General features: G+C 40.9%; 1 protein-coding gene across 4 annotated transcripts in view; it reads left to right on the top strand.

The window, feature by feature from the left end:
* The first annotated feature begins 341 nt into the window (after positions 1-341).
* LOC131435338 (protein spaetzle 5) overlaps positions 342-12,802 on the top strand; it is a 49,902-nt gene continuing 37,441 nt past the window's right edge. For 2 of the 4 annotated variants that reach the window (XM_058603106.1, XM_058603109.1), the window contains exon 1: positions 342-756. The gene's annotated coding sequence lies outside the window, so the exon portion shown is untranslated. The remainder of the gene's footprint in view (positions 757-12,802) is intronic. The other 2 variants (XM_058603108.1, XM_058603110.1) reach the window with 1 other exon arrangement.

The raw sequence follows: 12,802 nt of genomic DNA on the forward strand, positions 1-12,802 counted from the left end.
GGTCTGTCGATACTTATCTCAATGTTTCGAGAGGTTGTACTGGTTTGCCAAAAAAAAAAAATAAACTAACATCCAACACTGCTCATCGATTGGGTGATTATGGTGGGTGGGTGGTGGCCTAGTCTGTTTCGACGGCACGTGTAAGACGACCTACCGACGGAGTGTGTGCGTGTGTGAGAGCGAATCGGCACGAAGCCAAAATGGGTTCGTCCTTTCTCGTGGCGCGAGCTGATCGCGAGGTTTTGCGCGGTTCGCGAGAAACAAAAAGAGAAGAGAACCGAGATTTACGCCGCGCATAAATAAGACGCCCGGTCGGTCGAATGCTGTAAATCTCTGAGAAACTGCCTGCCGTGCCGGCCGGGCTCTGATGAATCAAAGTGTGCGGCGCGCTTCGAAAAAAAAAAACACCGACATCGCGTTTGTCAAACTCGGACAGTTGCTGGTTGATTGTTTTCACGATTGGTTGCAATTCGTGGTATTTCACGCGGTTTTGTGCTGCGGGAAGATTATTTGCAAGTGACAAAAAAATTGTGGAGTTGTTTTTTTTTCGCGGCACCATTTATACCGTGATGATGGAGTTTCGTCGAATGAGTGAACTATGAAAAAATGTGAGCCCCATTGAGAATAAGTTTTTATGTTGAACAACAAAAGTGATCCAACGATGATGTTGTAGAATGCGTTGCTGACAAGATGTGTTTCCACAAATGGATGTGAAAAGTGACTTCTAGAATGCCATAAGCATTGTTATTAATTCTGGTAATTTATTTGGCACCTGTGAGTGACGGAAACACAAACTACCTAAAACACAATTAATGCCTAATGAAAGTTAAGGAAAATGTTTTGCGTCATTTTATCTTGAGACATACATTGGAAAGTTTTTAAACTCATTTTCTTTCAAGCTTTAGCAATGCGGAATGAATACTAATCTTCAAGAATGCAGTCAAATTTGAGCAGCCTTGTTAAACTAGCGTGCGAGTTAATTGCTTTCTGACTAGTCACAATATGTGAGAAGCTACATTCCACTGTGAATTGAAACATTGACCTTTTCGAATGTTCGAGCTTCTTTCATAGATATTAAGGCTTAGTGCAGTTCAATGATGCTACGGATTTATCGAGAGGCAAATGATGAATAAATGAATGAATAACACTTGTGATTTTAATTCTTACGACTTGTGTCATGGATGTTCCACTAGAATTTTTGGCTAGGCTTCTATGATATTTATTACGAAAGACATCGGCCAATGCGTGTCAAATACACATACCCGGGTTTTCTGTTCTTTGCGTTTCGTCTCCGGTTCGTTAGTGCATGGCAAAGCAAGCGTAGAGCATACTCTCTGAATTAGTATTGCAATCTTAAAATTGCGCCATAACGCAATGTCTTACTAGTGTCTCGGACCGTGAGACAAGAGGTTTTTATCTAAAATGTATTATTTATTGCAATATGAATTAAATTCAAATTTTTGAAACTTAAGTTTGGTGTACAAGTGGTGACTTTTCATCCCTATAATATATTTGTTTGGGTTATTACCCTTAGGATATCATTTGCTTCCGGGACTCTGTAATATTTCGTAGGAGAAGTTGTAAACCTATATGCAATGGAAGAAAAAAAAACTTATATACTAACTTACTAACTAATAGGAGACAAAATGTGAATCGTCGCTTAATGTTTGCTTATCGGGTTAATGATGAAGAAATTATGCATATTTTATCCTTATCAACTTTTACGATCTCCTCAAACGAAAAGAATAACGAAGTCAATCCAAAGTCCAAATATCAATGTCAAAATCAGTGGTTTCAATTCGAGTTCGACTAAGCGAACTGACGAATCAAAATAGCATTATTAAATTTTGCGGATCGTTCAGACCCCCCTGAAATTACACGACGGTAAGTGTATACAATTTCAAACCGTCGCACAGGGGCTCAAAACTGCATGTTGGATTTTGATTTTCGGCATTAAAAATGCCTTCTCTATACGGGGCCGAGTGTCAATTAAATGTTTCAAAAATAGCCGCGTAACCTTTTTCTGTCATAATTTTGAACGTTTATAACTCAGTCATTTGTTGATGGATTCAGGGCCGGTGAAAGAGGTGGGTACGGTGGGTAGCACTAACCACCCGAAAATTCCAAAGGTGGGTAACTACCCACCTGAAATTTCGAACAAAAAACAATGGAAATATTAACATTATTCATAATAATATGAATATTTTTATTGTAATTCGGAATAATAAATAAAATCAAAATTATTGAATGCTAGTTCTCAAGGTAGAGCAAGGTTGTGAAGATATATCGCAGAAGGGGTCATTTCAGCAGGTAGAAATCTTTTGGTAACTTAACTTTTTCCTTCCAGCAAAGGTGCCGAGCTTAAGCATCTCATCAATGCGAATCACTCGGGTCTCTGAGATACAGGAAAATACCGATAAAGGTCTTTTACTCTTTACATTCCCAACCGGCAAAAGAAGAATGCAGTAGCAAGTAGAAAGTAACAACTTTTGGTAGCTTTGCCGGAATAGTAATAGTACAAGACCTTCATCGGAATTTTCCGGCAGATGTTCAAGGTCGACTCCTCTTGTAAAAAGTGAAAGTTAAGTTACTAAAAGATTTCTGCATGATGAAATGAACCTTGTCACATCTCACCTTCTATATCTTCATGAAGAAAATCACTCAAAATCTTTTGACGTAGGACTACGATTTTTTTATTTAATAATATAATATAATTTTAAGGCACACTGCTTCAGCTCTAAGATGCCAAGGGTATTTTCTAATCTTACTTAACGACTAATTTAAAACTAGAATAGTATCATTAGGTAATGTCGTATCGGGGTCGCGGATTCTCGAAAATTCAACTTTCTGGTGGCGATCAGCAGTGGCCGGTGAATGGAATATAGCATGAGAGACTTCCAGATGGCGTTAGTAAATATCTATGTTGGCCGCATCATTCAGTCCGTGTGGGTCCGCGGGAAAAATCATCAGGCTACGAAGACTCGGCGGGTGGCCCGCAGCCTGTTCATCGACTGGAGCGGTTCTCCGTTGTCGGTGATGTTACTGAAGAGAATGAAAGAGAAGTAAATATTGTGGAAAACGAGGTAAAAAGGGGATGTGGGAACAGCATGTCTTAATACGACATATATCTAATTAGTTTCCATCGAGACGGTGAAGAGACGGGGGAAAGGAGAACGTAAAAGTTAGTGACAGAAAAACAAAGATCTTGTTAGTTCCAATAAAGATGGTAGACAGGGACGGGGATCGAGAGAATCGGGCGGATGACTACGTTTTTGCTTTCTATACCGGTGTGCAAATTCAAAATACTGAGAACCGTACAAACAGTGTTCAGGTTTTGCACATCTATATCTCAATCATTTTTAATTTATTCTCCATATCATTACATAAACTGCATGAAAAAGATTTCTACACTTCGATTGGAGTAGAGTATCATATTTCAGATAATTGGTGATCGAAACTTCATTTAGTAACGAAAATCATTGTCATGGTTTCTTCTGCGTTTCAATGAGTGTGTTCGCTTTTAAGAAAATCACTTATACAAACCAAGATTCTGTATCGAATAAACTTGAACTCTGTGTGGTTCAGAAAAGAAGTAAAAGTTGCTAACACGTCGTTCAAACAGTCCAGGAACTAACCAGAAAAACATTATTTCGCAGGCATATTTTTTATTCATCAACATTATCGTCTTCAAATGACATACAATCGTTCTAGCTCTTTTCATAATTTTTCAATACCATCCTTATAGAATGATTTGTCACTGGTCTAAACATCGGCTTCCTTTGCGGCGATGACGGTCTTATTCGAGCCAAATATTTTTCTTCGGCGTGTCTTTTTCTAATCCGCAAAGGACAAGCAATCGCTGGGTCTAGGTAATTGTGAACAAGGTGGATGAAGATACAGATCGCAGCCCAATTCGTTTAATTTTGTCGTGAATACGACTTACTTTACTATGGGGTGCCTTTTCAAAATTAGCCTTATGGAAGAATGGGCAGAACTTAATCGTGAATATCTCGACTTGTATTAAAGGCAGCAACATAATTCTTTCACCATTTCATCAAAAATATGATCAGGAATTTAGGATAACATTTTGAACAGTGTGAGATAACCACAAACAACTCAAATTTTAGGTTTTCTCAAACTTTGAAAACAACGCGGAAAACTCTTTACTTTTGCTTGGCTTTTTCGCGCAAGGACGACGATTTTGAGGTAGTCAGGCACATATCTTCAACTGACTGCGTATAAAAGGGGAACCGTGGTCGAAATTCGATCATTTCTTCTTGAGCGTTAGATGCAAGCAGACGTCGTGGGACCAGCAGCTTCGGAGAGTGCGCCTTCTGCATGGTTAAAAACCTCAAACGCTCAGGTCGCAACTCTCATTTCGACTTCAGTCGTCAGGTGGAGCAGTCGGCAATGAAAGCAGACCTTTTGCGTGGTACAAAGCCTCAAACGCTTAGGTCGTCCTTTCATTTGGACTTCAGTCGTCAGGTGGAGCAGTCGTCAATGAAAGCAGACCTTCTGCGTGATTAAAAGCCTCAAACGCTCAGGTCGTAGTTCTCATTTGCTTCCGGTCGTGAAGGCGAGAAGACGCATTAAACCAGTTTCGCATCATTTGGCACTGCGAGCGTATGTGTCGGTTTGTACGCAAAGCTAGTTTCAATTCATGCAAGAACGATTGCATCAGCTGCTGGTGCTTTGAATTGGAAAGAAAGAAAACAAGAAACGAAAAGTGGACAACATTATATAAAATCAGCCGTTCTAATGGCTCTAAATGTTATCTGAAGAACTATTAAGATTACTTCTTTGAAACCGAAGGTAGAAATCATCAGTTTAGTGAAAACCCAAAATAATTTGATTCGGTTCGTGCACTTTTCGCTGTGCGAAAATCGTTCGAGATAAATGTTCCGAACTGTGCTAAATATCGTAGAGAACTCCACAATTTGGTCCTTCCAAAAGTCAGAAATGAATCCTGTACAGCATCTTGATAGTTTCTTTCAATGAAATATGCAAATCCGAAATGAGATAATCGACGTCAAAACTCGTTGAAAATTTTAGTAGTGAAAAGGGGGAAAGTTTCGCAATTCACACAATCTATCAATTATCAATTCGAATTCTAAAGTTTAAACAAATCGTGTCAGTTTTATTCGTATTCACGGCATTCAGTTATGTCTCTGACATTACACACCCGTACTTTTTTCATTGTTTTCATTGACTTATGGCACGGTGCATTGTCTTGGTTAACGGTGAATCACTTTTAATGCTACTTTCCTGTTCAAGATAGTCGATGTTAATTATACCTTGATCATCTATAAAAACTTATGCCATGATTGTTCCAGCTACCTGTTACGTTTTCAGACGGCTTTCCCAGTCTGAATGCTGGTATGACTCCGGATAAAAATAGTGGATTCATGTTTCGTCCACTGTTTCATACCAACGCATTCCATTTTATTGCGGCAGACTTTTGTTGATTATGAGCGGCCGTGTTCGAGATCCGTTTGGTGACGATTTTTTTATGCTCAGATTTTCGTACCAGATCGTAAAAGAACTTTCAGTTCATGTGCTAACGATCTCAGCATATCTAATCTCACGAATTTTGATTTTGCGTTAATACATCACGATTATCAAAACTTAATTTTTTCCGGTTGACTGCTTCATTTATCCACGTTTAAAATAAGAATACCACACACCTTAATTTTTAATGGATCCTAGTGGGGAAAACACTTCTCAAACTATAGCTAAGCTTGCGCGTTTTTCCCCTTTAAAAAGCAATGTTTTAGCAACACACGGAATTCGTTATTTCCATTTTCCATAAATGAATTAGTAACATCACTTATATATCGATAGATTCAGTGTTCGTGGTGCTATTGATGTTAAATGTTCTTTGAAGGTTGGTACTTCGAATTGAAAACAAATATTGACAGTGATTTTGAAACCAGGTTAAACCTTAGATGCGAAATTTTGTTTTAAAACTTAGTACCGAAGACTTTTCAAATTTCTAATTGACGCGTTTCATGAAAAGTTTTATAGAATCAATATTTTATTTAAAAAAACGACTGCAGTTTTTAGAGATAAATATCATTTCCATTAGAATAGAGAAATACTTCGAAATAGTGGGTCGTTCTCCGCAGTATGAAAAATTACCCACCTGGATTTAACATGTTTCACCGGCCCTGGATGGATTGATATAATTTAACAACCAATCGATTCGAAAACTTTTAACTTACATACATGTGGTCGTTTCAGTATTTCAATAGCATACTATTGAAAAAATGGTTAAAATCGACCTATGTTTTCATCCATCAATTCCAGTTGTCCAAAACGATGTCATTTTCGTGTACGGTATAGGAGGCTCTGCGTCATGCATAAAAACACCGCATCATTCTGCGTAGTATGAAGAGAAATCTATAAATATATGCTGCAAATCATTTCTTTGCCTAGTTTTTTTTTTTTTTTCAATTATATAATTTATTAAGGCACACTGCTTAAGCTCTAAGATGCCAAGGGCTTTTTCTAATTTTAATTAACAAATAACTTAAAACTAGGATAGTATATTAAGATAATGTAATGACTTTGGCAGATCCCGCCTTCAGCTGGCAATCGGCACCGGCCGGCGTACTGAATGTAACACGTTGGTAAGTATCTTGGTATTAGCCGCTTTTTTCTGTCCGTGTGGGTTCGCGGGGAACACCCCCAGGCTACGAATACCAGGCGGGTGGCCCATATTCATCTCATAGACTACAGCGGCCGTCCGTGGGCAATGATGATGATGTTACGGAGGAAATGAAAAAAAAAAAAAAAAAAAAAAAAATATACAGAGAAGTAAATATTACGGAGAACAGAGTAAAAAGGGGATATGGGAACAAAATGACTAAGAACGACAAAGATCTAATTAGTTGACATCGAGATGGTGAAAAAACGTGGGAGGGGGAAGCAGAAAATTTAGTGACAGCAGAAAGATCTTGTTAGTTCCAATGAAGATGGTGGACAGACGAGGGATGGGGAGATTCGGGCGGATGTTAGTGTCGAACCTGTGGGTGGAGTTTCTTCTTAGCATCAGTCGAGGAACAGGGGTAACTAACGCAGATTACACTTGTATATTAATGTGTTTAAGGAATTTATATATGAGTAACATATATGATATATCCCGACTCGCCAACACATCTCGAACCGGAACATCAGGTGGTCTACCTCGGGCCCTGAGGGAGTCCTTTAAAACAGACCTGGCGTCACAATACCCCACACATGACCATACGACATGCTCGATGTCCTGATAACCGTTGCCACAGGTGCAGAGACCGCTCTCCATGACCCCAATACGCCGAAGATGTGCGTTGAATGTGTAGTGATTAGACATGAGCCGAGACATAACACGAATGAAATCGCGACTCACGTTCATCCTCCTGAACCAAGGTTTCGTCGATACCCTAGGGATAATGGAATGTAGCCATCGTCCCAGTTCGTCATTACTCCATGAAGTTTGCCAACTTTCAAGTGCTCTTCGACGAGAAATACTGAAAAATTCATTGAAGCAGATTGGTCTTTCATAAATATCACCTTCTAATGCGCCCACTTTAGCCAATGAGTCTGCCTTTTCATTTCCCGGAATGGAACAATGTGAAGGGACCCAGACTAACGATATTGAATAAGACCGTTCAGATAAAGTTCGCAAGTGTTCCCGTATTTTCCCCAGGAAATATGGGGGATACTTTCCTGGCTTCATTGCCCGGAGAGCTTCTATTGAGCTTAGACTGTCCGTGACAATGAAGTAATGGTCTTTGGGCAACGTTTCAATGATCTCGAGGGTGTACTGAATAGCAGCTAATTCTGCGACGTAAACTGAAGCCGGATCACTGAGTTTGTACGAAGCGGTGATGTTCTGATTGAAGATGCCGAAGCCTGTGGACTCGTTGATGTTTGATCCGTCAGTGTAAAACATCTTTTCACAGTTGACTGTTCTAAATTTATTATAAAAAATATTTGGGGCCACTTGAGGGCGCACGTGTTCCGGAATTCCACGAATCTCTTCTCTCATGGATGTGTCGAAAAACACAGTAGAATCAGAAGTATCCAACAAATGAGCACGGTTGGAAATAAACGAAGAAGGATTAATATTCTGAGCCATGTAATCAAAATACAAGGACATAAAACGGGTCTGAGAATTGAGCTCGACAAGCCTTTCGAAGTTTTCAATCACCATCGGATTTAAGATATCGCATCGGATTAGCAATCGATATGAGAGATCCCAGAATCGATTTTTCAACGGTAAGACGCCAGCAAGCACTTCGAGACTCATCGTATGAGTCGACTGCATGCAACCTAAGGCAATACGCAAACAACGATACTGAATTCTTTCCAGTTTAATGAAATGGGTGTTCGCGGCGGATCGGAAGCAGAAGCATCCATATTCCATTACGGACAATATCGTTGTTTGGTACAGCCTGATCAGGTCTCCTGGGTGGGCACCCCACCATGATCCGGTTATTGTACGAAGAAAGTTAATTCTCTGTTGGCATTTTTGTTTCATATACCTAATGTGACATCCCCATGTGCCTTTGGAGTCGAAATAGACCCCGAGATATTTAAATGTGAAGACCTGAGCTATGTTTTCACCCCCTAGTTGAAGCTGTAGTTGTGCTGGTTCTCGCTTCCTTGAAAATACAACCAGCTCAGTTTTCTCCGTAGAGAAGTCGATACCAAGTTGAAGAGCCCACGTGGACAAGTTGTGGAGTGTATCTTGTAATGGTCCTTGCAGATCGGCAGTTTTGGATCCTATAATGGACACAACGCTGTCGTCGGCAAGTTGTCTTAGCGTGCAAGATGTGTTGATATATTCATCGATATCTTTTACGTAAAAATTGTATAAAAGGGGGCTTAAGCATGAGCCCTGAGGAAGACCCATGTAGCTAAATCGTATTGTCGACAAATCACCATGTGCGAAATACATGTGTTTCTCGGACAATAGATTATATAAAAAGGTGTTCAAAACCGGCGAAAGACCATGCTGGTGCAGCTTCTTAGATAGGATATTTATAGAAACTGAATCAAAAGCCCCCTTGATGTCTAGAAATACTGATGCCATTTGTTCTTTACGAGCAAATGCCATTTGAATTTCTGTTGAGAGCAACGCAAGACAATCGTTCGTTCCTTTACCCCTGCGGAAACCAAATTGTGTATCTGAAAGAAAGCCATTAGTTTCGACCCAATTGTCTAGACGGAAGAGAATCATTTTTTCGAACAACTTCCGGATACAGGAAAGCATAGCAATCGGCCGATACGAATTGTGATCGGAGGCTGGTTTCCCAGGTTTTTGAATGGCGATAACTCTCACTTGTCTCCAGTCGTGTGGGACAATATTACCCTCGAGGAACTTGTTGAATAAATTCAGCAAGCGTCTTTTGGCGGTGTCAGGCAGATTCTTCAACAAGTTGAATTTGATTCTGTCTAATCCCGGGGCCTTATTGTTACATGACAAGAGCGCAAGTGAGAACTCTACCATCGAAAACGGTGTTTCGTTTGTATTTGATGTCGCGGCGCGGGAGATCTTCTGTTCCGGAACAGAGTCTGGACATACTTTTTTAGCGAAATCGAATATCCAACGGTTGGAATATTCGTCGCTTTCGTTCGTGGTGTTTTGGTTTCGCATTCGTCGGGCTGTGTTCCAAAGAGTGCTCATCGATGTTTCTTTTGTTAATCCGTCAACAAACCGTCGCCAGTAACCTAGTTTCTTTGCTTTAACTAAGTTCTTCATTTGCTTATCTAGCGCTGCGTAATTTCTATAATTATCAGGTGTTCCATATTTTCTGAACTTTTTGAATGCTAAAGATCTTTCCGCGTTCAGTGATGAGCACTCTTTGTCCCACCACGGATTGGGGGGAAGGATGTTAGTTTTTGCGCCGGGTACACGTTTCGTCTGAGCTTGAATCGCGGAGTCGAGAATCAAGCCAGCCAAAAGCGTGTACTCTTCCTCCGGAGGAAGTTCTTGTGTTGTTTCCAGTTTCTCAGACATCGAATTTGCGTAATATTTCCAATCAATATTTCGTGTGAGGTCATACGAAACATTGATTGTCTCCGATGGTCTTAATCCGTTGGCGATTGAAATTACGATAGGTAAATGATCGCTACCGTGGGGATCGGGGATTACCTTCCACTTGCAATCCAACCGTAGCGATGTCGAGCAAAGGGATAAATCCAGCGCACTTGGTCTTGCTGGTGGTGCAGGAATCCGTGTCATTTCTCCCGTATTCAATATTGTCATATTGAAGCTGTCACAAATATCATGGATCATAGCTGATCTGTTATCGTCATGAAGACAACCCCATCCCGTACCGTGTGAGTTAAAGTCTCCTAAAACCAACGTTGGTGCGGGAAGGAGTTCTATGATATCACTGAGCCGCTGATGCCCAACCGAGGCTCTAGGAGGAATGTAGATGGAAGCAATACAAAGGTCCTTACCTTTGATTGTAACATGACATGCGACAACTTCAATACCTGGTATCGAGAGGAGGTTAATTCGATAAAAGGAATAGCACTTTTTGATTCCCAAAAGTACTCCTCCATAGGGGGTTTCTCGATCCAAACGAATAATATTAAAATTGTGGAAGTTGAGAGATATTTCAGAAGTTAACCAAGTTTCGCACAATGCAAATGCATCGCAATTCGTGGTATATAATAAATGTTTGAAGGAATCAATTTTTGGGATGATACTTCTGCAATTCCATTGTAAAACAGTGATCAAATCCTTGACCTCATTGGATAAATTAGCCATCGAAGGATACAATCGCTGAAAGAAGGGGCCATTTTACAGTCAACTGTTTCAAAAACGTCTCAGCTACGGGTACAAAGGTCATCAAAATACCTTTCAAGGGGTCAGAGATATTGAAAGTTTTAAAAATCCAGTCCACTATATCAGAGAATTTAATAAATCCAGCATTTGGTTGATTCTTTGACTGGTCTTTAGGGGCAATTGAGTTTTTGTTTGTCTTAGGAAGTGTTGGAAACTCCTTATCAGATCTCAGTTTTTCTAGATCAGGAGCTATTCTTTGCTTCGGTGTTTTACTAACACTACCATTAGCTGTTACTTTTGGAGGCCCCTCAAGGGCCACCTTCGAACCCTTACTAGGTAGCTTATGAGAGGAAATATTTCTCCTTTTCCTGTTGCTACGAGGGATGGCCGAAGATGTGCCTTCGAGAGGGTCGTCTGAATCGCACTCGTCTGTTGACAAGCAAGCATAGGGATTTGCAGATGGGCTTGGTGGTGTAGCACTCTTTAGCATTTCTGCAAATGTGCGCTTGGAGCGTTCCCTCAAAGAGTGCTTTAGCTTATCTCCACGCAATTTGTAGGTGGGACATGCTGAGAGATCATGCGGACCCTCACTGCAGTAGAGACACTTTTCAATGTCTCTTCCGCAAGAGCCATCCGCATGACGCTCTCCACACTTCGAACAACGGGGCCGATTCGCACAATGGGAGGCTGTGTGTCCTAATTGCTGGCAATTAGTACAGTTCATAACCCGCGGCACGAAGAGACGTACGGGTAGACGAACCCTGTCCAGAAGGACATAATTTGGCAAAGCCGAACCAGCGAAGGTCACACGATACGAGTTCGATTGAGGATAAGATTTTGACCCATCCTCGGCGATCGATACTGAATGCAATCGTTTGCAATCCAGTATCTTCAGATTCTTGAGTAAGGGGTTTTTGAAACCGCCAACCCCGTGCTCAAGAATATCTGCGCAAGTCAAACCTGCATCTGTGACCACGCCGTCTATTTCGACTTCGCGGGCTGGTACATATACGCGATAATCCCGCGTAAAGAGCTCATTTCGAACGATCTCATTAGCCTGCTTTAAGCTGGTCAACGAGACCCTGAGTTTGTCGGAGCGCATTTTTACTATTTGTGTGATAGTCGGGTAATGTGACGTCAGGTTCTTATTTAATGTCAATAAATTCAATGCTTTATCTTTAGATTTGGTCCGGAAGTACACCACATATGGACCGGTCGATAGCGAGGGTTCATCGGAATATTCCTTAATCCGGGGGGTTTTATTACTGTCAACAACAGGCGGATTAGGATCTGTCTTCATTTCTTCGTCTGGAGGGGGAGGACTCATTGTGCTTACTGTAGCACGAGGTTATATTTAGGCAAGTGGTAAATTATAAGAGGGATGCAACAATAAACTGTAATAAGGGCAGAATAAAGAAAAAAGCAATACTTAGCTTGTTGTACAGTTGCAAGGAACGGTCGCCAAAAAACCTCTACGAGGAAAAGCACAAAGCACCAGCTAACGGTTCGGTGCGAAGGTGCAAAAAACCTCACCGAGGAAAAGGCACAAATAAATTGTTTATAGTTTGTATGGACTAACGGTATCACTTCACTTCAATGTTCGATCACAATCGACACAGGGAACAATGGCCGCTTGTTTATAATCCGCACACTTGGCCTTGATCGGCGGAACAATAACCGGCTAACGGTACCGTTTCGATCGACCGCTCACAATAAGGCACTGTTCTATTATATAATGCGAAAAAAAAACCTCTCAGAGGAAAAAGCACTATTGTCTATCACACAATATCGTCCGACCACTTTATCACACACACACAACTGGTTTTCAATGCTTTCGCAGTAAATCCAAATCACGTCTGTTCGCTCGGAAGGTTGAAACGGCAATGATCTTTGCCTAGTTGATGCTTGCCTGTGAAGAAAAACAAGTAGCTCGTCCAGTGAGGTGATGACTGGATTGTATATGCGTTCGCTCGCTGGATTGTCGCTTCTGCATTGTGTGTTGGTGCAATTTCCTGCTGTTTG

This window comes from Malaya genurostris, chromosome 3, assembly GCF_030247185.1.
Source record: "Malaya genurostris strain Urasoe2022 chromosome 3, Malgen_1.1, whole genome shotgun sequence".
Taxonomy (NCBI): Eukaryota; Metazoa; Arthropoda; class Insecta; order Diptera; family Culicidae; genus Malaya; species Malaya genurostris.